The sequence below is a fragment of the Micropterus salmoides genome, unplaced genomic scaffold, assembly GCF_014851395.1.
Source record: "Micropterus salmoides isolate LMB-PRFRI ecotype aquatic unplaced genomic scaffold, ASM1485139v1 Ms_hic_scaffold_17, whole genome shotgun sequence".
NCBI classification, from domain to species: Eukaryota; Metazoa; Chordata; class Actinopteri; order Centrarchiformes; family Centrarchidae; genus Micropterus; species Micropterus salmoides.
Genome location: NW_024040817.1, coordinates 20,537,891 through 20,560,491, shown reverse-complemented (window position 1 = coordinate 20,560,491; position 22,601 = coordinate 20,537,891). Strand labels below are relative to the sequence as shown.

Below are 22,601 nucleotides of genomic sequence, written 5' to 3'. Positions count from 1 at the left end.
TCGTCAGTCACGCTTTTTTCCCCCCTTAAAAAATAATTATTGATTCTTGAAACTGATATTGTGGAAGTGGAACATATTCCGTAGTGACATATAAATATGGATATAAATAGCTTAACTGTATATGTTTGTTTTATTTTATGTTGCCCCATCCTAAAACGTTACGTTCTGCGTGTGTAGCATAAAGGCACTAAGAACTTTTATTTCACAACCTCTGTTGTATAACGATAAATAAATCGCCTTGATCCTTGATGATTGATCTTTAGGCTATGTCCCGTAAGGTCCTGTGTTGGGGTAGTGTTTGCGGTCCGTGTGTTCTCTCCGTCATTCTGTCTCTCGCGGTTGGAGAGGTGTCGGGGAAGGGTGCACCAGTTCCTGCAGTGACAGCCGCTGCAGAACAGTGCAGCTGATTAGCCCCAGTTGGACTCCGGTGAGCTAGACCAATCAGTAATACTGTCTCGTTTTAAGGGTAGGGGATTTTTCAGGGCCCTGTTTCAGAAAGCGGGTTTAGTGAAAACTCTTGAGTAAGTTGAGCCCGAGATGAGGGAAACTCTGGGTTTTCGGTTTCAGAGAGCGAGATCAGATAATCTAGGTCTGTAACCCTGCGAACTTAACCTGCTCGGGAGGAGGATACTTCAACTAACGCTGAGTTTCTTTCTGACTCCTCCCCTCCTGCTGAGCCTGAAGCGGCCGTCTGACATTTCCTCATCCAAAGTGTCGATATCAAAGCCTAGCACATAGCCTATATGAACGCAATGGCGTTTTTAGAAACATCGAAATCACGGTTAAATAGTTTAGGCCTATTAGTTGTTTTTTTTGTTTTTTAACCCAAACATGATCTTGAACATGACAGCTTTTATGATCAATCTGTCATCGATGTATGGACAGAGAGTTATCGTTGGACATCGGAAATTTATCCTCAGCACAGAATAAAATCTATAAGCTACACTGTCCTTTATAACTCAGTGACTCTGGGGACATTAAGGCGGCTGTCAGGTTGGCAACAGTTGCACAAAAACACTTACCATGCGCTGCAGTACTGTTTAAACTGATCTGTATAAAACTGATCAATGAACGGTAACCTTTCATAATGTGGTCGCACAGATTGAACATTCTTATTGTAGTTATCAACTGGATGTGAATATTTCTGAGTGAGGATGACTGGTGCAGCTGAAACAAATAGGCTAGTTTAAAAGTGAGTTTTTCATATCTGCTGATAGTCTGAATGTGTTTTGACAGCATTTCATTTTTTTTTTTTTTTATTTAGAAGGGACCATGTGCAATTAATAACATAAATGTAAACATTTGATGCATTACACCAGAGTTAGCCTTAGGCTAATTTACATCTGCAGTCCCCAAATACAAATAAATACAAATAAATACAAATACATACAATATAAATATCAACATTATTCAAAAGTACACGACATATCAAACATAAAACATCAGACATTGTTTAAGAGCATATATCATGTACTTAATGCCCTTCACTGGCGCACACACACACACACACACACACACACACACACCACAATCACAACATACAATGGTACGCCAACACCCAACCCCTTCTCAACCCTTACGTCAACCCTACAATAAGAAGGTGAATGTGAGTGAAGGAAAAAATTATATTACCCACTGACAAAATGGTGGGTGCATTGTTGTGAAAGTTTTAGATGTTTTTTTAAGTTATCTTTAAAGACCCCAAACAAGTCACAAGTTTTTAAATCATCAAATCATGATCAAGATTTTATTTATGTAACATAGATGTCTAAAACTTCAGTCAGTTTGAACTTAGACACATTTTCCACTGCAAAAAAAATCATTGATAGCCATATAGGCCTAGGCTACTGAGTCGGACTGTCACTTTACAATCACAGGTCCATGAGTAGCCTAAACTATGTAGTAATCTGTTCGATTAATATTTTCATCTTCAGTTATTGCCACGGGCATTTATTCCTGTCAGGTTACAGCTGAATAAACAGGCCTGTAACTATTTAAAATGAATAACAGGCTGTAGGAGAATCCCAGCACTTTATCATTCATTAAGAAAATTCCAGTCTGCTAAATGATGAATGAGCAACGCTGTATAAAATGTAATCGATCCTTCCTCCACTCCTGCGTTTAGAGCCAATCATGGTCCGCGTTGACACGCATTCATATTTCTAGCTACACCCGATTAAAATGGAGGCTCTGCCTTTATTTAGGCTACCCGTTGCCATGGTGAATCGTAGTATCGGAGCTCCATTGATGATGGCTTTTTTTCATCCCCACGCACGCGCTTCCAGCAGGTTCAACATACTCAGAGCTGACTGAACTAATTCTAAACACCTGTTCTGAAACCGGAAACTCGGAGTTTGACAGCTCAGAGTTCAGGTTTATACTCAGAGTTTTGAACCTGCTTTCTGAAACGGGGCCCAGGTGGGCTCTTGCCACAGACAATTGATTGACGTGTAGGCTACTAATCTTGTCTCTTTTTGTTATTTCACAGACGCCCCTTTTTTGTAATAATGATTAGTACCCTACTTTGCCTATCCCCTAATCATCTCCATTGAAGGTCATTTTCCGTTTTGCTGTCTGATCATGATAAATTTCTGTTAAACTTTAACCTGTGTCACCTGCTTGACTTTCCACCCCAGCAATTTAAATCTAACTGTTAGTCCTACATCCACTGAAAGTCCTCAGTAGGCTATCATTCGCCCCAAACACAAAGAAGTCTCTTCAGAAAAGGAGAGGGAAACGGTCAGCATCTCAGTCATGACAATATTTCATGTTATTATATTTCATGTATAATTGTAATAACTTTGGTAATCTTCTGACTTTTTTTATTTAATGCCATCATCAGGTCATACTTTTCATTTGTGCTATAGTGTACACACTGAATACCTGCAAACCATATGACTCAATGTACATGTGCAGCCTCACAGAGCCAATATCTGACTCAAATACTGAAAAAGCTTGAACCTCATGAGAATGTTACTTTGTTTGAATATGCAATGTAAGCACTGTTTTTTTATTGTATTTTTAATGGCAACGCAACCATTAATGCAGCTCAAAAAACAACTTACCTACACACAGAACCCTATATCACCTTGAAGGTAAAATTACTTACGCAATCAAATCCATCCTCAGTTATTTCTCCTAACAATAGTATTCCAGGGCCAGTATCATTCAGATGTGAAGTTTGGTGTTTACCTTTGGCTTTGACTGTCTCAGCTCTTCCTGTTTGGCTGCCTGAAGGGGTGTGGTTCAGCACATTCCAGCAATTCAAAAACAATAACTGAATATCCTAAGTCTGCCATTATCCTGTTTTTACAGTATTGGAGGAAGTACTTACATCCTTTAGCCCACTTATGTAAAAATAGCTGTAGCCAAGTAAAAGTCAGGAATTAACTCTTTAGTAAAAGTACACATGTATTAGCAAAAGAAATTACCCATATTAAAACACTCACATTTCAGAACGATATTATGTAATGTCTCTTTGGATTGTAATTAATGATGAAAAAAGCTGTATGTTTCTTTACATTTCTTTGTTTCTTTAGACAACAAAAGTAAAACGTTTTCTTTTTTTTTTTTCAACAGACCAAAATTTTCTTTTGTGCATCTGCTAAAATACTGGACCTGAACTTTACATGCAAGAATTTATTAATTCACCCACTTTTATATATATTACTTATTTAGCCTATATTCATAAAACAATTGATAAGTGTGATGCAGACTCACAGGACAAAGAGAGAGATTTTATTTTTTTTATTTCATTTATTTGATGAACTATATGAATTTAATTGATTTTTAAAACACAAACGCACACTTTTACTATTTTATTTATTTGATGGGCTGTATGAATTTTATTCATACTGTTAAACACACACACTCATTTACTGGTTTTATTGTTTATTGATTTTTATTTAGACACATTTACTGTTTTATTTATTTAATAAACTGTATGACTTTAATTGTTCTTTTGTATTTTCCTTGATGCTTTGACAATACTGTTCTGATATAAACAAGGGTGTCACTTTGTGTTGAAAAGTGGTGGGGACATGGGGTACAATCAGTAACTTGTTTTTGTTTTTTAGCTTAAGCTTTTTTTGGACAATGCACATTTCTTCTGTATTTCCATTGCATGTTTTCTTAATGTGCAAATAAACCTTTCTAAAGGCATTTTTATTTGTTATTTAACTGCAAGCTATTTCATAATTTCAGAAAGTTTTTTCACAAATTATGCTTTGTGGTGTGGACATGTCCCCAGCATGCCCAGTGTAAATGACACCTGAACTACACTGCAGAAGCCACTTAACAGTGACAGATCTGTGTTATATATGCTCATCTCCTCTAAACGTCTGTATCTGCACTGCATTATAATAAATTATGATGAACTTGTCGTGGGTCACATCTCTCTCTCGTCCAGGTGCTGTCTCTCCCTCTTCATCTCCTTGCAGTTTTCATGCATTAGTTCTGTATTGCTGTAAAGTATGTTGATGTTCAGGTTTACCCACATAGTAGAGAGACTCCAAGTTTGCTGTAAGTAAGAATCTGATTGAAGGCAGGTCTCTGAGTGTGCTTGCATTGCGTGGTCTGTATGTGTGCAGGTATGCTTATGAGATCCAATTGATCTTCAAATGATGGAGACCTTTTCCCTGCTTTTACTAAAATGACTGACGCTAGATACAGATTATTATAGAATTAAAGATGTCTGTGTAGTGTGTGAGTGTATGGTGAAGTTGGTATAGGAAACGTAAAGCAAGGTCTATAAGATCCTGGATACAGCAGGAACCAACAGTGAACTTTCATTCAACAGTCGTGTTCTTGGACTTCAGTCTTGATAGAGCGCAGTTGTTGACCTCACACACCGTGTCAGCGGTGGGGCACTGATATAAAATGAAACACACATCAATAACCAAGACAAGGGTGTCTATATATCCCACAAAATGAAGCTTCAGGTTACAAGTACTGGAACTCAACTGTACTGAATGGCAGAGAGGGCTTTATCAGGTTGAGTCATTTTTAAACAAGATATCACTCAACTCAAAATATGCCCCACTAATACAGAAGACTATTTACTGTAATAGTAACTGAATGTTGGATGTCAGCCCGAGGAAACTGAGGCTAAAACTGTGACAAAGTGGAGATTCATCTGTGAGCTCCAACTCCAGTTTGCATTTAGGCTAAACTTTATCAGCACCACCATAGCTCCATTTATGTATTCAAAATATTTTATATTTTAAGTATCTATGAACTTTTAGTTAAAATAAATATTGTTAATGTCAAAAATGCACTTCAAAACCACAGCCATCTTTGTTTTATTTGCAGAGTGATGACTCCATTGAGGCTTTTGCAGTTAACTCCAGAGGAATAACGTCGTCTGTCAGTTCTGAAATTCTTTGTTCTACAAAAAAGACAAAAAGATGTATGGACACTTGAAACTCGTATTGTGGAATGTAACATGTTTTAATATTTAAATTGATCATTAAATAACAGCTTCAGATTGCTCAGATTGAGTGTGAAGTTTGGTGTTTACTTTCAGTTTGATGTATTTCAACCCTTCCTGTGTGGCTGCCTGAAGGGCTGTGGTTTAGCACATTGCAGCAACTCAAAAACAATAACTGCATATGCTATGTTTGCTATTTAGTGTTCATGGTGTCCTGTTGGTAAATACAGTATAAAGTCACTACTCTGTGAACACTGCTGCCTTGCATAATTTTGCGAGTTAATCTAATTTTACCTCAAATTCAAAAACCAAACTTTCAAAATCAGGGGGAAAAAACATTGTTTTGATTGTAGATTTATGATTCAAGGGTGCTTTTGTGCCGTCATGTCCAGGGGAATGAACCATCAGTTATTTCCTATAAAAAACTAAACAAAAAAAGTACAATAAACCAGATATTGTGGAAGAGTAACATGCTTAAATATTTAAATTCACATTTTAATGTAGTGCATTTTATTTCTTGTTTTAAAGATTGCTGAGCCACTTACTAGCATAGACACACACGGCCACTGCCACGATGAAAAGTGCTATTATCCATAAACCATCTATCACAACGTTTCCAAAAGGTGATAGATATTTTCTGAAAAAGAAGAGAGAAACAATCATCTATACTCAATCAGTATATAATACAATATTTAATTTTATTTATGCCATAACATTTGGTACAGACAGTTCCCCCTTACTTGATATAACTTTAGTGATCATTTGATTTTTCATTTAACACCATCCGGTCGTATTTTCTATTTGTACTTTAGTCAACGACAAAATATCTGCAAAACTAATGACATTTACATCAGTCTCAACATCATTGGTCTTTTGTGTTTTGTACTAATTAGCAAATGTTAGCATGCTAAGACACTGAGCACAGGAAGTTAAACATTATACCTGTAGACTCAGACACGTCTAAATCAGTTTAAATGAGACCATGAAATTACATTCAGTTACATCACTAAACTTATGTGACAGTAATTGAATCGAAGCATGTATGAGTATTGTATACTGCTGTTTGTCTGAATATCCAATGTCATGTAAGTACATTTCCCATTAATGCTGCTTAAAAATAACCTTATTAGTGTCTTTATCACTCAGCTGCCTACAAAAAGAACTAGGTCAATAACACTTAGTTAAAGGTAAAATTACTTACGCAGTCAAAGACGGTGTCTGTTTTGTGTTTTGTTCCCATTTTGTTTTCATCTTTGCCAGGAAATTTGAGTTATCAAGTTGTTCAATAATGCTCCTGATTTTTGAGTTCTCACGGTTGACGTGTATCCTTTGGGGTTTCTGTCTTTCCTGTGTGGCTATAGGCCTACTTGTCAACCCTCCCGATTTTCCTGGGAGACTCGAGTTAGGCATTGCCATCTCCTGGTTTCCTCTCGAGGCAGACAAACTAAGTTGTTCAATAATGCTCCTGATTTGTGAGGCCTCACCAATGTTTTCATGTTTCTGTCTTTCCGGTGCAGCTGTCTGAAAACCTTTGTTATGTGACATTGCAGTGATTCAAAAGCAACTAGCAGACTGCACTCACAGAGTGTAGATCTCAGCCAGATGTGCCTGGAGGCATGTGGGTGGGAAAGAGGGAGTGCAGGTCCCGCCTTTGTAAGGACCCAGAATTACATAGGCTACAAGAATTTAATAATCCACCCACCTTTGAAGTAAATGACTTAGACCATATGGCTAAAAACATTGATAAGTGTGATGCAAACTCAGAGACAGATACATCTATATATTTAGAGAGATGGGTGCGAATATGGACAGAAGCATCAATTGTTTGATCATGAAGCCTAATATTACAATGCAGTTCTGTTTTTTTTTAGTTAGACTTGAATATCTCTTAATAGTGACCAGTGTTGGGCAAGTTACTCAGGAACTGTAATAAGTTACTTTTTACTTATTACTGGGTTATGACCCAGCTCTAAGGCCGCAACAAGGAATGAAGATGCTAGTGTAACTTAAGCATAATCAAATTTATTAAAGCAGTCAACAAAAAGAGTAAAGATTTGGCGTGGAAATCAGAATCAGTAGTGTAGGGAGATGCCTGTGTGCAATGTTTGATACAGTGCATGTTGTCTGTGTGAAAACAAAACAAAGCAGAGCAGCAATGCAGCAGAGCTGGGAGGAAGGTAGAGGAACAAACACCGGCGTCTGGGTTGGCAGGCTTTAATACACGTCACTTCCTGTGTCCTCAAGGTGGCTCTAGAGAACACCTGCTAACTATATGTTGTATACCAGTACATAAAATCTGGACCACAATGAAAAAAAGTCATGTAAATCAAATGATCATTGTCACACATGGCTTACTTCGTGTTGCCAGTAGGTGGCACTATCACTATAACTGAATATTGGCACATGGAAGTGTTCAGGGCAGGACACATCGATGAACACCTTCTAGACAAATCCAACAAAGGTTAAAATGAAGGGCAACTGGACTTGGTTTGAAGCTACTGGAAGACGTTTCGTCCCTTATCCAAAGGACTTCTTTAGTTCTGACTGACTGGCAGGGAAACTCAGCTATTTAACCTCAGTGGGATCGTTGGCCCGGGTCATCGATACCGCTGGTTCGTTAGTGTTCCTTGTTGCTGTGACGACAGTCGTTACATTCGTTAAGACTACCTGTGGCCAAGACTGAACGACCATCGTTGGTATCTTCACCTGAGGCCAATAGGTTACGTTTGTTGAGTTTCCTGGGATAAGTGGTGGCGTAGACCCCCTCCCCTGTTCAATGACGGCTTCTCGACCCTGGTGCAGATGGCTTCCTTGACACCTCTTTCAAACCATCCATCTTCTCTGTCTAAAATGTGCACCTGGTGGTCCTCAAACGAGTGTCCTCTGTCCTTCAGATGTAAGTAGACAGCAGAGTCTTGACCTGAGGAGTTGGCCCTTCTGTGTTGAGCCATGCGTTTGTGTAGTGGTTGTTTAGTCTCCCCAATATACAGGTCTGTGCATTCCTCACTGCATTGGACCGCATACACTAGATTGCTTTTCTTGTGTTTGGGTGTGCGGTCTTTGGGGCGTTTGAGGACCACCAGGTGCACATTTTAGACAGAGAAGATGGATGGTTTGAAAGAGGTGTCAAGGAAGCCATCTACACCAGGGTTGAGAAGCCGTCATTGAACAGGGGAGGGGGTCTACGCCACCACTTATCCCCCACTTACAATGCTGTCCTTTCATCACTTCCCAGGAAACTCAACAAACGTAACCTATTGGCCTCAGGTGAAGATACCAACGATGGTCGTTCAGTCTTGGCCACAGGTAGTCTTAACGACTGTAACGACTGTCGTCACAGCAACAAGGAACACTAACGAACCAGCGGTATCGATGACCCGGGCCAACGATCCCACTGAGGTTAAATAGCTGAGTTTCCCTGCCAGTCAGTCAGAACTGAAGAAGTCCTTTGGATAAGGGACGAAACGTCTTCCAGTAGCTTCAAACCAAGTCCAGTTGCCCTTCATTTTAACCTTTGTTGGATAACTATGACCTGGATGACTGAGAATCTTCATAGACACTTCTAGACAAATGTGATCAACATCAGTTTTTTGCTGTGCAATCTAAAGGCAGTGATGATGAATAGTTGTGCTAAGGGTTGTCCATGGCGTGAAACAGAAAGTTATTGTAATTTTCAGTGTACATGCTCACATCTGTACCAAACTTTACAGTCCCGCCCTGAATAAATCTACAAGCCAATATTCACCCAAAGTCATAGCGCCACCTACTGACGGGGACCTTAGTGGACACAGGAAGTGATGTTCAAGTCCTCTGTGCGCAGTCCCAAGCATGTGACAATTCTGTCTGTGGCTTCTCGTGCAAGAGCCCGTTGCTTGCAGCTTTAATTTATGAATTGAATCCACTTTCCTGGAACAATAATTAACCTTAGGAGTCAACAAACAGCCAAACTGAAAACATTGCAGCCTGTCAAACCAGATGAAGCTATACAGTTAGTATAGGCTATGGATAGGCCTATACAGTATTAAAAAAATAAAAAACAATGAAGGCTCTTACAACTTTTTAACTAATAGCATAGGCTATTCATTCAACAGCAGCAAGGAGTAGGCCTAGCTTATGTTTTTTTCAAAACTTACAGCCTAACAACTGGCTGAAATAAAAAATAAAGCACTCCAGACTTTTTATTAACTAATGTTTTTCTGCACATGCATTTATAATTGCAGTATGCAGTGTTTACTACTTAAGGTCAATCTCTCCCAACAAGTGCACGCATCACTGGCAATAATGGCACCTGCACCAGAGTTTCCATAGCCTAACATTGCTGTGCTGCTTTAGTAGATGCTTCAATTAATTAGATGTAGATTTTTTTTGTGGTTGAAAGCTTTTTGCTGGTCGCACAAAGTTTACGACGTATGTCAATGTTAAAACTGTGACACAATAATGGCAGTACTTACAACTCCCTTGTTCTCCATTCTTCCTTTCGTTTTTTTGGACACTCGACTTGAACAACATAAGGTCCGGCTTCTCGAACTGCCCGTGACCTGCTGCACAATCACACACAACAAGGACAAGAAAACAAGTGACTTCTGGTAACGCAGTAAGGCAGTGTTAGTTGGATTAGTAACTGTATTACTAGTGTTTTGGAAGAAGTAGTACTTTGCAAAGTTATTGGGAAAATAAATAATACATAAAATATGTAATAAATAATATTACACTAATTTGTTACTGTAACTTGTCCTGGTGCTGTTTCTCCTTTTTTCGTTATGGTGAGTGCACTGGGATTCAGAAGCATACAGTGGACAGGTTACACAGGGATGTTTATTGAACAAGAAACAATGTGCTAGTGATGTTTCAAGGGGCAGAGGATGAGAGCTGGCAAGCAGGTGAGACCCAAATCCAAAAAATGATCACTGGACACAGTGTCAGACAGATTTACCCAAGGCAAAAGCGATGACCTGAGGCGGGACAAAAAATCAACATCACACACACAACAACCTGTGTGTGCAGGTACATGTGCGATTAAACTGATCATTACAATGAAAGGGGGCTCGTTCTGTTGTGTTTCTCTGTGCAGTCTGCTGTCCGCTCCAGGCTCAGTGCTCCAGCATATAAAAAGTAATAGGCCTAATTTTTCCAAGCTTTGTCTGAGGGAGACTTTAACTTCTGGTGAATCACATTCTTCATATTTACACTGCTGAACTGATGCTTCTGATGAAGCAGATGCTTGTGCGTAAGTGGGTCAGAAATGTACTTGCTCAAAGTAAGTTTTTTCTTGCCCCTAAACAAAATGTTTTATTAGTATTCTTCAAATAATAAGACTAAATTTAATTGTTGTATTTAATCTTTATAAATAATAGGGTAAATTAATCAGAAATTAAACAAAAAGATGGGATGTGTTAATTAGAATGTTATAGAGGTGGTAGTAAGTGGATTTTGTTATCTTTGGACAGAGCTAAGCTTCCCCGTTTCCAGTTATTGTGCAGAATTAAGCTAACCCACTGCTGGATGTAACCTGTACTGGGTGGACATGAGAGTAGTACCAATCTTGTCATCAACTCTTGGCATTAAAGAAAATGAATATATTTCACCTAAACAGAAAATCATCATCATCATCAATGATCATTGATAAGTTGGTAGTTTTCATCCATTTAGTCTCTCCATGTCTCTCTTTGCCACGCTCTGTCACACCCAATCTAATCTACCCTCCTCTCACCTCCTTATCTTTTTCTCTTTCTCAGTGTTTACCTTCTTTTTATCTTACCTCCATTTATTTTCTTCCTTCTTAACTGTCACATGCACTTAGCACCCAGTTCCTTACTCATTTATGGTGTCTCTTTTATTCTAACTTCCTCCATCTTTGCCTTACGTACTTGCAGCACTTGGCTGCATGTAGAAGAGAGGAAGATCAAGTCCCTGGTGGCTCTGCTGGTGGAGACCCAGATGAAGAAGCTGGAGATCAAGCTGAGGCACTTTGAAGGAGGAAATGCCCAGGCAATGGGCCCTTGCCAACCTCCCAATGGCATGTGTGAGTATTCTTACACATGCCATTACTGCTTCCAGTAATGGGTGTTTCTTCATGGAATTTCAAATTGCCCAGCAGTTCCACATTCCACGTTCCACAACATTAAACTTAAAACGTTTCATTTCCGTGCCCCTCTGAGAGTGTGGAAACCTTGGAATACTTGCCCTATCATTTGGGAATCCAGTTACATTCATTTCTGTTTTTAATTAAATAATTTATATTCACTCAACAACTTTTCTAAAAGCAAATGACACAGGTAGCATTTGTCTAAGATGTGTTGTGTTGCGATATCTCCAAATGTAAAAGCTATGTTGTTCCTGGGAAATGACGACAACAACAGAAAAGATAAACACAAGATGTCCTCAATGTGACTGTAATTTATTGAAAACATCTGAAAGAGATCTCACTGAGATAATAATTTCCTCACATATACAATGGCATATCATTCTACTTCTAACTTGAGGGAGTTATAGTGAGTATAACTGTTTATGCTCCAAAAGGTGGACTTTCTCTTGTTTCTGGCGAGACAAACTTACTTTGAATCTGATAAGGTTAAGGTTGGGAAACGATCTATTAAGCAGAAGCAGTCTTGTTCAGTAGAGGAGGGAATGCTTGTGACCATCCTGAATGATATTAAAGATACATTCAAGGGGTTTTGCATAATTTTTTTTCATCAGCATGTTCCCCAACTGATGAAGCCATTACCTCTTCTTGATGAGGCAGAGTTATCCAATCTAATAAAGGCATTACCTTCCTTTAAATCACCTGGATGGCTTTACAGCAGAGTTCTTGAAATGCTACATGGCTGAACTTATGCACCTGATAATGCAGATGCTCGCAGGAACTTTAAGAGAAGGAAAACTGACACCTTCTTTATCACAGGCCATCATTCCCTTTATTTTTGAAGGATGAGGGTCGATGTGACTGTAAAAGATTCAGACCAATGTAGCCCCTTAAGGATTTATATTCTTGAAATGAAACTATTTGCTTAGACTGTGGTGGAAAATTGTGTATTTTCTTAGAGAAAAATTAACAAATAAAAAAACATTAAAACAAACAGTTGCCTTTGTTATTTATTAAAATGAGAAACGCAAAGCAAGTGCTCCAGGCTAAAGGACACAGCTATGTATATGACAAAGAATGATACATTTACAGCAATGTTTGGGCTTTCACCACACATTAAATTGAACTGAAGTTCAGCCGTTACAATATGCTTGAGCTTTAGATATCGGCACAACCACGAGACCTTCTTCTTAACTAACAGTAACTGAAACTAGACATAGTCTCCTGTCTGGTGGTTACCTTGCAGCTATAGGCACACCTGTTCTCCCCAACAATAAAACAGATTACCAGACTCTGTCATGTGCTTCAGTGGATGTTATACAAGTCATATAGAAAACTTGAAAAATGGGTAATACAAACCGTGCAAATTATATAATAAAATTTGTACAAAATTCCAAACTCTTAGATCATTTGGGGGCAGATGTTTATGACATGGATAGAGTTTCTCTATAATGAACCAGGCAAAAAAGAATACTTCCTTCCTGTTTCACATTTAGGCAGAGACACTAGACAAGTGATATTAGATTAGATTAGATTCATTATTTTCCTTTTCATGAAATTTGTTTCCACCATCTATACCTACATTACCTCACATGAACATACCTAACAACATACTGTGTATCAGTACATTTCATACACAAATTGACAATAAACCAAATATACTTTTTACTTAGCTTATACTTATACTTTTGTTAAATAGTGCTATTGCAGAGGGGATAAAGCTCCTGCTATAGTGAGCCTGTTTCTATGCCAGGGATCTATATCTACAACCTGATGGTAGAGTCAAGAATGTATATACATGATATCACATATCAAAGTGTGCCCTGCCAAAATGGTAAAGAAGACCATTAAACAGGCTCTGACAAACTCAAAGGTTTAGAGGTATCCTGTTTACACACCTCCAGGAATGTTGTCTGTCAGCCTGAGGTGTCATCTGTGAGCACCAACTCCTGTTTGCATTTACACTGTCTCAGTAGGCTACCATAGTTTCAATGATGTCTTCAAAATGTTTTAAATGCAGCCGACAGTAAGGATTGTAGATGTATTGCATAGTTATGATTCCACAGATGCTTTAACTCCAAAGGAATGAACTTTTCAGTCACTCTCGTCGGTCACGCTTTTCTTTTTCCCCCTAAAAAAATAATTATTGATTCTTGAAACTGATATTGTGGAAGTGGAACATGCTTTGATATTTGAACTTGACATTAAAATATAGTGCAGCTTATTAATTTCATAGACAAAGCTGTTGTATAACGATAAATAAATCACCTTGATTCTTGAGCCTTGATCCATGATACATGGTGATTGATCTTTGATACCTGATTTTTTATTCTTGAAATGAGTGTACACTACCGTGCCTATTCCCACCAGCACTGCAGTATTTAATAAAGCAAGAATGGATGTACTCCCACTGAAAGTCCTCAGTATCATTCCCCCCAAACACAAAAAGAACCCTTTTCTGAAAAGGAGAGAGAAACAGTCAGCATCTCAGACATGACAATATTTCATGTTATTCGTATCGTGATGAATTGTAATAACTTGGGTAATCTTCTTTTTATTTAACTCCATCGTCATACTTTTCATTTGTACTATAGTGTACACACAAAACATATGACACATACTAATCAATGTACATGTGCAGCCTCACAGAGCCAATATCTGGCTGTGAGGCTGCACACAGCCTCATATTTTCTGCATATTTTCTAACAATTCTTAAAGCTTGAACCTCATGAGAATGTTACTTTGTTTGAATATCCAATTTAAGCACTGTTTTTTTATTGTATTTTTAATGGCAACGCAACCATTAATGCAGCTCAAAAAACAACTTACCTACACACAGAACCCTATATCACCTTGAAGGTAAAATTACTTACGCAATCAAATCCATCCTCAGTTATTTCTCCTAACAATAGTATTCCAGGGCCAGTATCATTCAGATGTGAAGTTTGGTGTTTACCTTTGGCTTTGACTTTCTCAGCTCTTCCTGTTTGGCTGCCTGAAGGGGTGTGGTTCAGCACATTCCAGCAATTCAAAAACAATAACTGAATATCCTAAGTCTGCCATTAGCCTGTTTTTACAGTGATGGAGGAGGTACTTGCTGTACACCCTTTAACCCACTTACAGTTTTTCTCAGATGTTTTAGTACATTTGTCAGCTCAGAAATGAAATTCTCAAAAATAATTGTTCAACCTCCACATAATCTTGTCACTTGTGCACATCATAAAAGCAATATGTACAATTGTAAGCTGTTTCCTACATTAACAATTGCTTATGTCATGTTGATTGCAAATTATTACAGCCTACTTTATGTAGAATTGGCAGACCCCCATTTAAGTTTATTGCATAAGTCATTACATGTATAATGGTTGAACATGTTGTCAAAGTCAAGGGATAGATAGATAGATAGATAGATAGATAGATAATCTGTCAATCACATTTTCTATACATGTCTATTAGACTTTTTTTGTAAATGTCTCCTGAATTGATGAAGATATGTGTTGTCATGTGGATGAGAATCTGTGACCCGACAGACAGAAACATCATTCAAAGGGGTGTTTCCCATGTTTAAATTTTAATTTTGTAATTTCTACAGTTGTGCTACGCAGTGCTGTAAAACAGTGTTGTCTTCTTTTTTTCTGCATCACAATGACATGCTCTGTCAACAAATTACAGAACAAACACTAAAGGCGTAACTGTAATTCTTGCAATGTATAACTTTATATTGTTGAAATTGATATGCCATATTGATAGTACAGCCTTGTGTATTTTCAATCACTGCCAAAAAAACCTTAGCCATAGTGTACATCAGAAAATATTTACAGACTACAGTGTTACGTTGATAACATGACTAAACATTTTGACTATCTTGTTCGTAAACAATGACACAAGGACTTGTCATTCTGATGGCACTGACAAATTCACTGACCTAAATATTTACTTTTGAGAGATAGACTATGTACTTTGAGCAAGTTAGGGGCTTTAGCAGGTAATCCACTGTGTAGTGCTGTGTGTATGAATTGTTTCAAGAAAAACACTTACTGTTTTGCAAATGTTCAGGATGATTTGAGAAATGTACCAAAGCGACTGAAAAAACTGTAAGTAAAAAATAGCAGTAGCCAATCACGATGTAGAAATGGGTGGCCCATTTCAGAACAATATTATGTAATGTCTTTTTGGATTATAATTAGTGATGCAAAATCAATGTTTCTTTACATTTCAGTTTATTTAGGCAACAAAACTAAAATGTGTTTTTGATTTGACTAAAATATTGGGACCTAACTTACATGCCAGAATTTAGAGAGAGAGAGAGAGAGAGAGAGAGAGAGAGAGAGAGCGGGAGTGTGAATATGGACAGAAGTGTGCGTGTGATATAAAAACTTTCCTAATGTTACTCTGCAGTTCTGCGGTTTATCAGTGATGTGAACTACACTGCAGAAGTCACTTAAAAGTGACAGACAGATAGATAGATCTGTATTATATGTGCTTGTCTCCTCTAAACGTCTCTATTCACATTGCGCTGCATTATAATAAACTATACTGAACTGTCACGTGGGTCACATCTCTCTCTCGTCCAGGTGCTGTCTCTCCTTCTTCAACTCCTTGCAGTTTTCATGCATTAGTTCTGTGTTGCTGTGAAGTATGTTGATGTTCAGGTTTGCCCACATAGTAGAGGGACTTCCAGGCTGCTGTGAGCCAATATCTGTAAGTGAAAATCTTATTGAAGGCCGTATCTGAGTGTGCTTGCACTGCGTGGTTGACATGCAACATTACATGCATCCAAACCGGTTAAGTCTCATTCTTCAAATGGGGGAGACTTTCTCTCTGCTTTTACCAAAATAGAGACTACATATTATTATACAATTACAGATGTCCTTGTAGTGTGTGAGCATATGTCGAGGTTAGTATAGGAAAGGAGAAAGGAAAACGGAAGAAGAGAGAACGTAAAGCAAGGTCTCTGAAATCCTGGATACCACAGGAACCAACAGTGAACTTTCATTCAACAGTTGTGTTCTTGGACTGAAGTCTTTATACAGTGCAGTTATTGGCTCACACAGTATCAGGAATAAAACAATTAAAGGTCCACCAGCGGGGCACCAATACAAATGAAACACACAGCAATGACCAAGACAAGTGGTCCATTAACAGTGGTAGAGAAAATAATGATATGCAATGACTCCTACAGTTTCATTCTTACTCATTTAAGATCAAAATAATCACCTCCATTAAATGGCATCTTTAGGCCAATGTTGACTAACTAGTTCTAATGGCATGATGCCCTACTCTGTGAACACCAGCATCATATTACTGGTTAATTTTGCCAAGAATAAAAACAAAAAAATTTCAAAATCAGAAGAAAATAATAGTTTTGATTGCAGATTTATGTTTCAAGTGATGCTTTTGCCGTCAACTCCAGGGGAATGAACCATCAGTCAGGTATCAGTTATTTCCTATTAAAAACTAAACAAAAAAGTACAGTTAAACTAGATATTGTGGAAGTGTAACATGTTTAAACATTTTTAACATTTTTAACAATTTAATATAGCGCATTCTTTCCTTCTTTTTTTTTTTAAAGATTGTTGAGCCACTTACTAGCGTAGACACACACGGCCACTGCCACAATGAGAAGTGTATTATCCATAAACCGTCTTTAGATACAGAAGGGTTCTCAATCACAACCTTTCCAAAAGGTGATGGCAAATCAAGACTAAGATTTCTTCTAAATGAGAAGAGAAACAGTGATCATCTGTACTCACACAATATATACAGTATATAATACACTATTTCATTTTATTTAAGCCATGACATTTGGTAAAGACAGCTCCCCTGAATTGACATAACTTTATCATTTACCATTGACTTTTCATTTAATACCATCAGGTCATATTTTTTATTTGTCATTTAGTCAAAACTGATAAACACCAGTATGTTATGGTCCTTCTGAGCTTATGTTAGCAAAGAACCACAATGTCCATGTAAAGCCTCACAGAGCCAATAGTGTGGCTGTAGACTCAGACACGTCTAAATCAGTTTAAGACCATGACATGACATTCAGTTACATCACTAAACTTATGTAACAGTAATTGAATCAAAGCATGTATGAGTATTGTATACTGCTGTTTGTTTGAATATCCAATGTCATGTAAGCACTGTTGGCAACCCCCGCATTTCCCATTAATACTGCTTAAAAGTAGCATAACCCCAACCCTAACAATAGCTAACCTTAACCCCTAACCCATATTAGTCTTTTTATCACCTAACCACCTACAATAAGAACTATGTCTATATCAATTAGTTGAAAGTAAAATTACTTACGCAGTCAAAGCTGGTTTTTCAGGCTCATCTTTCATAGCAGTAGTATTCACCTCTGGTTTTGTGTTTTGTTCCCATTTTGTTTTCATCTTTGCCAGGAAATTTGAGTTATCAAGTTGTTCAATAATGCTCCTGATTTTTGAGTTCTCACGGTTGACACATATCTTTTGGGGTTTCTGTCTTTCCTGTGTGGCTATAGGCCTACTTGTCAACCCTCCCGATTTTCCTGGGAGACTCGAGTTAGGCATTGCCATCTCCTGGTTTCCTCTCGAGGCAGACAAACTAAGTTGTTCAATAATGCTCCTGATTTGTGAGGCCTCACCAATGTTTTCATGTTTCTGTCTTTCCGGTGCAGCTGTCTGAAAACCTTTGTTATGTGACATTGCAGTGATTCAAAAGCAACTAGCAGACTGCACTCACAGAGTGTAGATCTCAGCCAGATGTGCCTGGAGGCATGTGGGTGGGAAAGAGGGAGTGCAGGTCCTGCCTTTGTAAGGACCCTGCCCACTTTCTGTCTTTCTTTAGATAGATTCTTTAGATAGATAGATAGATAGATAGATAGATAGATAGATAGATAGATAGATAGATAGATAGATAGATAGGTGCAGGGATTGCTTGTTTTGATACTCTGCAGCAGACACCTGCAGAGGGGGGTTTTCAAACGCAAAGTTCCTTCCTTTTTATTTATTTTAAAAGTTGTAAAGACCCTTTTGTGAAGGTCTACCCGATCAAACTATCAGTAAAATTAATTAATAATAATTTCGCAATTATGTGATCATGAAAAGATGTAAAGATTGTTGAGTGCTTGCGACTGCCTCACAGTGACTGACCTGCTGTAATGCTGCAGCATCTGCCAAGGCTGACTGCAAGGGAGACGCTCACAGAGCTGCACACTGAGAGTTGCAGGTAGAGGAAATAAGATACCAGAATCAAAAACATTTCATGCATTTTTCTGAAATCTAATAGGGCCGTTTATTCTTCACTCTTTACTTTGATGTCAGGAATATTAGAAAAGATTAATGCTAGTTTATTTATTTAGATATATGATTAGATTCTGTTGTGTTTCTCTGTGTGCGAGCTGCTGTCCTAATATTTTTTCCAAGCTTTGTTTGAGGGAGACATTAACTTCTGGTGAATCACATTCTTCAAATGCTACACCGCTGAACTGATGCTTCTGATGATGCAGATGCTTGTGTGCAGGTGGGTCAGAAATCTACTTGCCCAAAGTAAGTTTTTACTTGCTCTTATACAAATTGTTTTATTTATTATTCATGCAGCACACCTGGACACACCACCGGTCACTGAACAGATTTCTGCCTCACTGCCACAAACAACTGTCTCCACCTGCTCGCATATAAAGCTGTCTGCTCCCAGCGCTGTTCCAAAGACTTCTATTCCTGTCATCATCACGCATAGACCAGTAAACCGAAACGTGCACATCCCACACAGAAATAATAGTAATCTTATAAGGATTAGGACAACTGCACCAACTCCAGCACCCAAAACAAACTCATTTAAAATGGCTCTGTTCAATGTGAGATCACATTCAAGTAAGACTTTTATCTTAAATGAAAATCTTGTCTGCAAATCTAGATTTTATGTTTTTAACTGAATCCTGGTTGCAAATGAATGACTATAGCCAGCTAGCTGAACTGTGTCCGCCTCAATATGATTGTTTTAGTCAACCGAGGGTCAGTGGTCGTGGTGGTGGGTTAGTGAGCGTGTATAGGAAAAATTTTAAATGTCATCAAGTACACTGTGATGAATTGAACTCCTTTGAAGTTCTCACTCTTAAACTTGGAGGGCTGCAACCTATCATATTTGTTATAATTTATCGCCCCCCAAAACCGCCTGGAGGATTTTTATCAGAACTTCCTGAATTTTTATCTACTCTCGTTTTAAATTATGACAGAATTGTTCTTTGTGGTGATTTTAATATTCATGTTGATGACCCCAACAATGTTAATGCAACTGACTTTTTAAATATGGCCACTTCTTTCAACTTCAAACAACATGTCAAAGGGCAAACCCATAACTGTGGTCATACACTGGACTTTTTACCCTGGGTGTCAGCATTTCCTCTGTGGAATTGGTGGACATGACCATATCTGACCACAGATGTATTTTTTTAGCTGCGATTCGCCTGTTACTCATGCCGCCTCACCAAGCTCCGTGTGTTCTCGCATCTTTAATGAACAAAGTGTTTCAAAGTTTTGCGCATTCTTTCAGAGCCAAAGCCAACACCTGTCTGATTCCAACACCAACAATCTGGTCGATCACTTCATCATATCTGCTTATCGTCACTAAATATTACTGCTCCTCTAAAGGTTAGGCCTACGTCTAAAGCTAGTAAGCCACCCTGGATAAATGACAGCATTCGCAGCCTAAAAAGGGAATGCAGGAAAGCAGAGCGCAGATGGAAAAAATCCAGTCTCCAAGTCCATTACCTCAGTCTGAAGGATTTATTAATTAACTACAATAACATGGTTAAGGATGCGAGAACACACTATTTTTCTAAACTCATTACTACACATAAACACAATCCCAGGTTTCTGTTTAAGACTGTGGATCAGCTGGTAAACCCCTCCTTGTGCCTCAGCTGGAAGTAATGATGACTGTGAATTGTTTTTATCTTATTTTACCAATAAGGTGGTTTCAATCAGAGCCTCTATTACCCCCGTGGCCTCTTACTTAAAAGTCCCCCTTAACAGCAACAAGAGAATTTTAACCAGTTTTATCCCATTGACTTGTCTGAGCTTTTAAAAACAGTATCACAAATGAGAGTGTCCTCCAGCCCACTTGATGTAATACCTACTTACTGAAAGTAATGGATTGTATTGGGCCCCATTTGATCTCTGTTTTTAACAGCTCCCTATCTACTGGTTGTGTCCCTGATTATTTTAAAACGGCTTGCGTGAACCCACTTTTAAAGAAACCTGGTTTAGATCCCTCCCTCCCCCAAATTTTTAGACCAATTTCAAAACTGCCTTTTATTGCAAAGATTCTTGAAAGAATTGTGTCCAAACAGCTGCTCACTGTACTGGAAAATAACAAAATATTTGAAAAGTTTCAGTCTGGTTTCAGGAAGCACCACAGCACTGAGACTGCCCTGCTTAAAGTCACTAATGACCTATTAATGTCTGCTGATGATGGTATGTGCTCAGTCCTGGTACTCCTGGACCTTAGTGCTGCTTTTGACACCATTCATCACAACATCATGTTAGACAGACTGAGGCACTGGGTGTGAGGTTGCTTTCTTTTTTACAATGGCTAAAATAAAAATTGCTGATTAAAATGATTATCTTGATGTCGTCAGGGAATGCATATAGGAGACATCCTTACAAGGAAGTTACAAGTTTTTAAGTTTACCAAAAATATATAAAATATATACTTTTATCTCTGTCTGCTTGTTTCTGTTTAGTTGTTCCTTCACTGGTATTTTTGTATCTTGTTTCAACCTGCAAATGTCAGCTTGCTATTTCAACAGCTGGAAAACTCCAAGTTCTTCTTTCTTCAGCTGTTTAAGCAAAGATCACCACCAAACTCCTGCAGGTCCTAGTGAAAATGTGTGGTCAGTATTTAGCTTAGTCTGTGTGCTACAAATGTTTTTAAAAGGCACATTTATTTGATTAGATCAGGTCTCTTCAAAGGTTTCGTTAGGTAAAGTTTATTCTTTCCCCTTGTTTGTGGGCCTCTCCAAAATGCATTAGTATGTATTTTATTTGAGAATGGATTCGCCCCATACAAAACATCCCTACCTGAAAGATTTATCAGCTTAAGGCAAACCAATGTCCTGATAACAGTGTGTTTGCAGTGTAGATGGGTGGAAGGTATACATAGATAAGCCTCAGCAGGTTTGTGACACTGCAGACAGCGGGACATGTATGGCCCTTGTGTTGTGTCTATTTTTCATATGGAGCCATTGCCTAAACCCAACAAGTCGGCCATTTTGGATTTAATGGCAATTTACACAATAAGTAGTGGTTCAGAAAATAGTATTTGCATTGATTTGGGTGGAATATGTGGTGTCCGAACAATAATGCTGCGATGATGTGTTGAGAAGAAATCCGCTTGACACTGTTCTTGAACATAAAAGTTTATTAAATCAAGGAGTTCAGCATCAATTACAAGCTCTGCAGCAGCTTGGAGAGTGACCCAGCCCGATGGCCACTCTGTCTCTCTGTACATCAAACATAGCTTATATAGGATGTGTTTAGGTATCTGTTAGGTACCATAGAAGGGTTTGAGTCTGCAAAGTAAAAGGTCAAACCCATAGAAGGGTACAGTACTATTCTGAGGTAACAAAACAAGGGGTTAGAGGTCAAATTCTATAGAAGGGTTCAGTCCCTACATAACCACCAATCACTGCTCTCCCCTTAGGAGGTCACGGACCCTCTGTCCTGCTGCTTCAGTGCTATTTTAAACTGTTATGAGTATATTGGACACCACAAATAAATCTTTAAAACTATTACTACTTGGACAGAAAGTAGTGGCTATTTTGGTGGATTTAGCCACGGAGCAGAGAGAGATAGCTAATATGGACGAGCGGGAGAGGGCGTGAATGTGGATATGAAGTGCATTGCTGACACAGGCTAGCTGTCCCCCCCCTCTCCAGTAATTGTGTTAAATTAAGCTAACCAGCTGCTGGATATAGCCTCATATGCATTTACTGGCAGATGAAAGAGTGGTATCAATCTTCTCATTGACTCTTGGCGAGAAAGCAAATAAGAATATTTTTCCTAAACAGACAAAGGCTACCATATACTGTATGTAGCCATGATG

The 22,601-nt window shown here is 38.3% G+C and overlaps 2 long non-coding RNA genes across 2 annotated transcripts; both read right to left on the bottom strand.

The window, feature by feature from the left end:
- Positions 1-5,432: 5,432 nt before the first annotated feature.
- LOC119906662 lies at positions 5,433-7,028 on the bottom strand. Its single transcript, XR_005445007.1, has 3 exons — positions 6,630-7,028; positions 5,974-6,065; positions 5,433-5,853 (listed from the first exon to the last, which is right to left on the bottom strand). It is a non-coding gene; the product is annotated as an uncharacterized LOC119906662 (long non-coding RNA).
- A 5,474-nt stretch (positions 7,029-12,502) lies between these two features.
- On the bottom strand, positions 12,503-14,523 carry LOC119906707. The gene is made up of 3 exons (XR_005445010.1): positions 14,384-14,523; positions 13,779-13,968; positions 12,503-13,641 (listed from the first exon to the last, which is right to left on the bottom strand). It is a non-coding gene; the product is annotated as an uncharacterized LOC119906707 (long non-coding RNA).
- Positions 14,524-22,601: the final 8,078 nt, after the last annotated feature.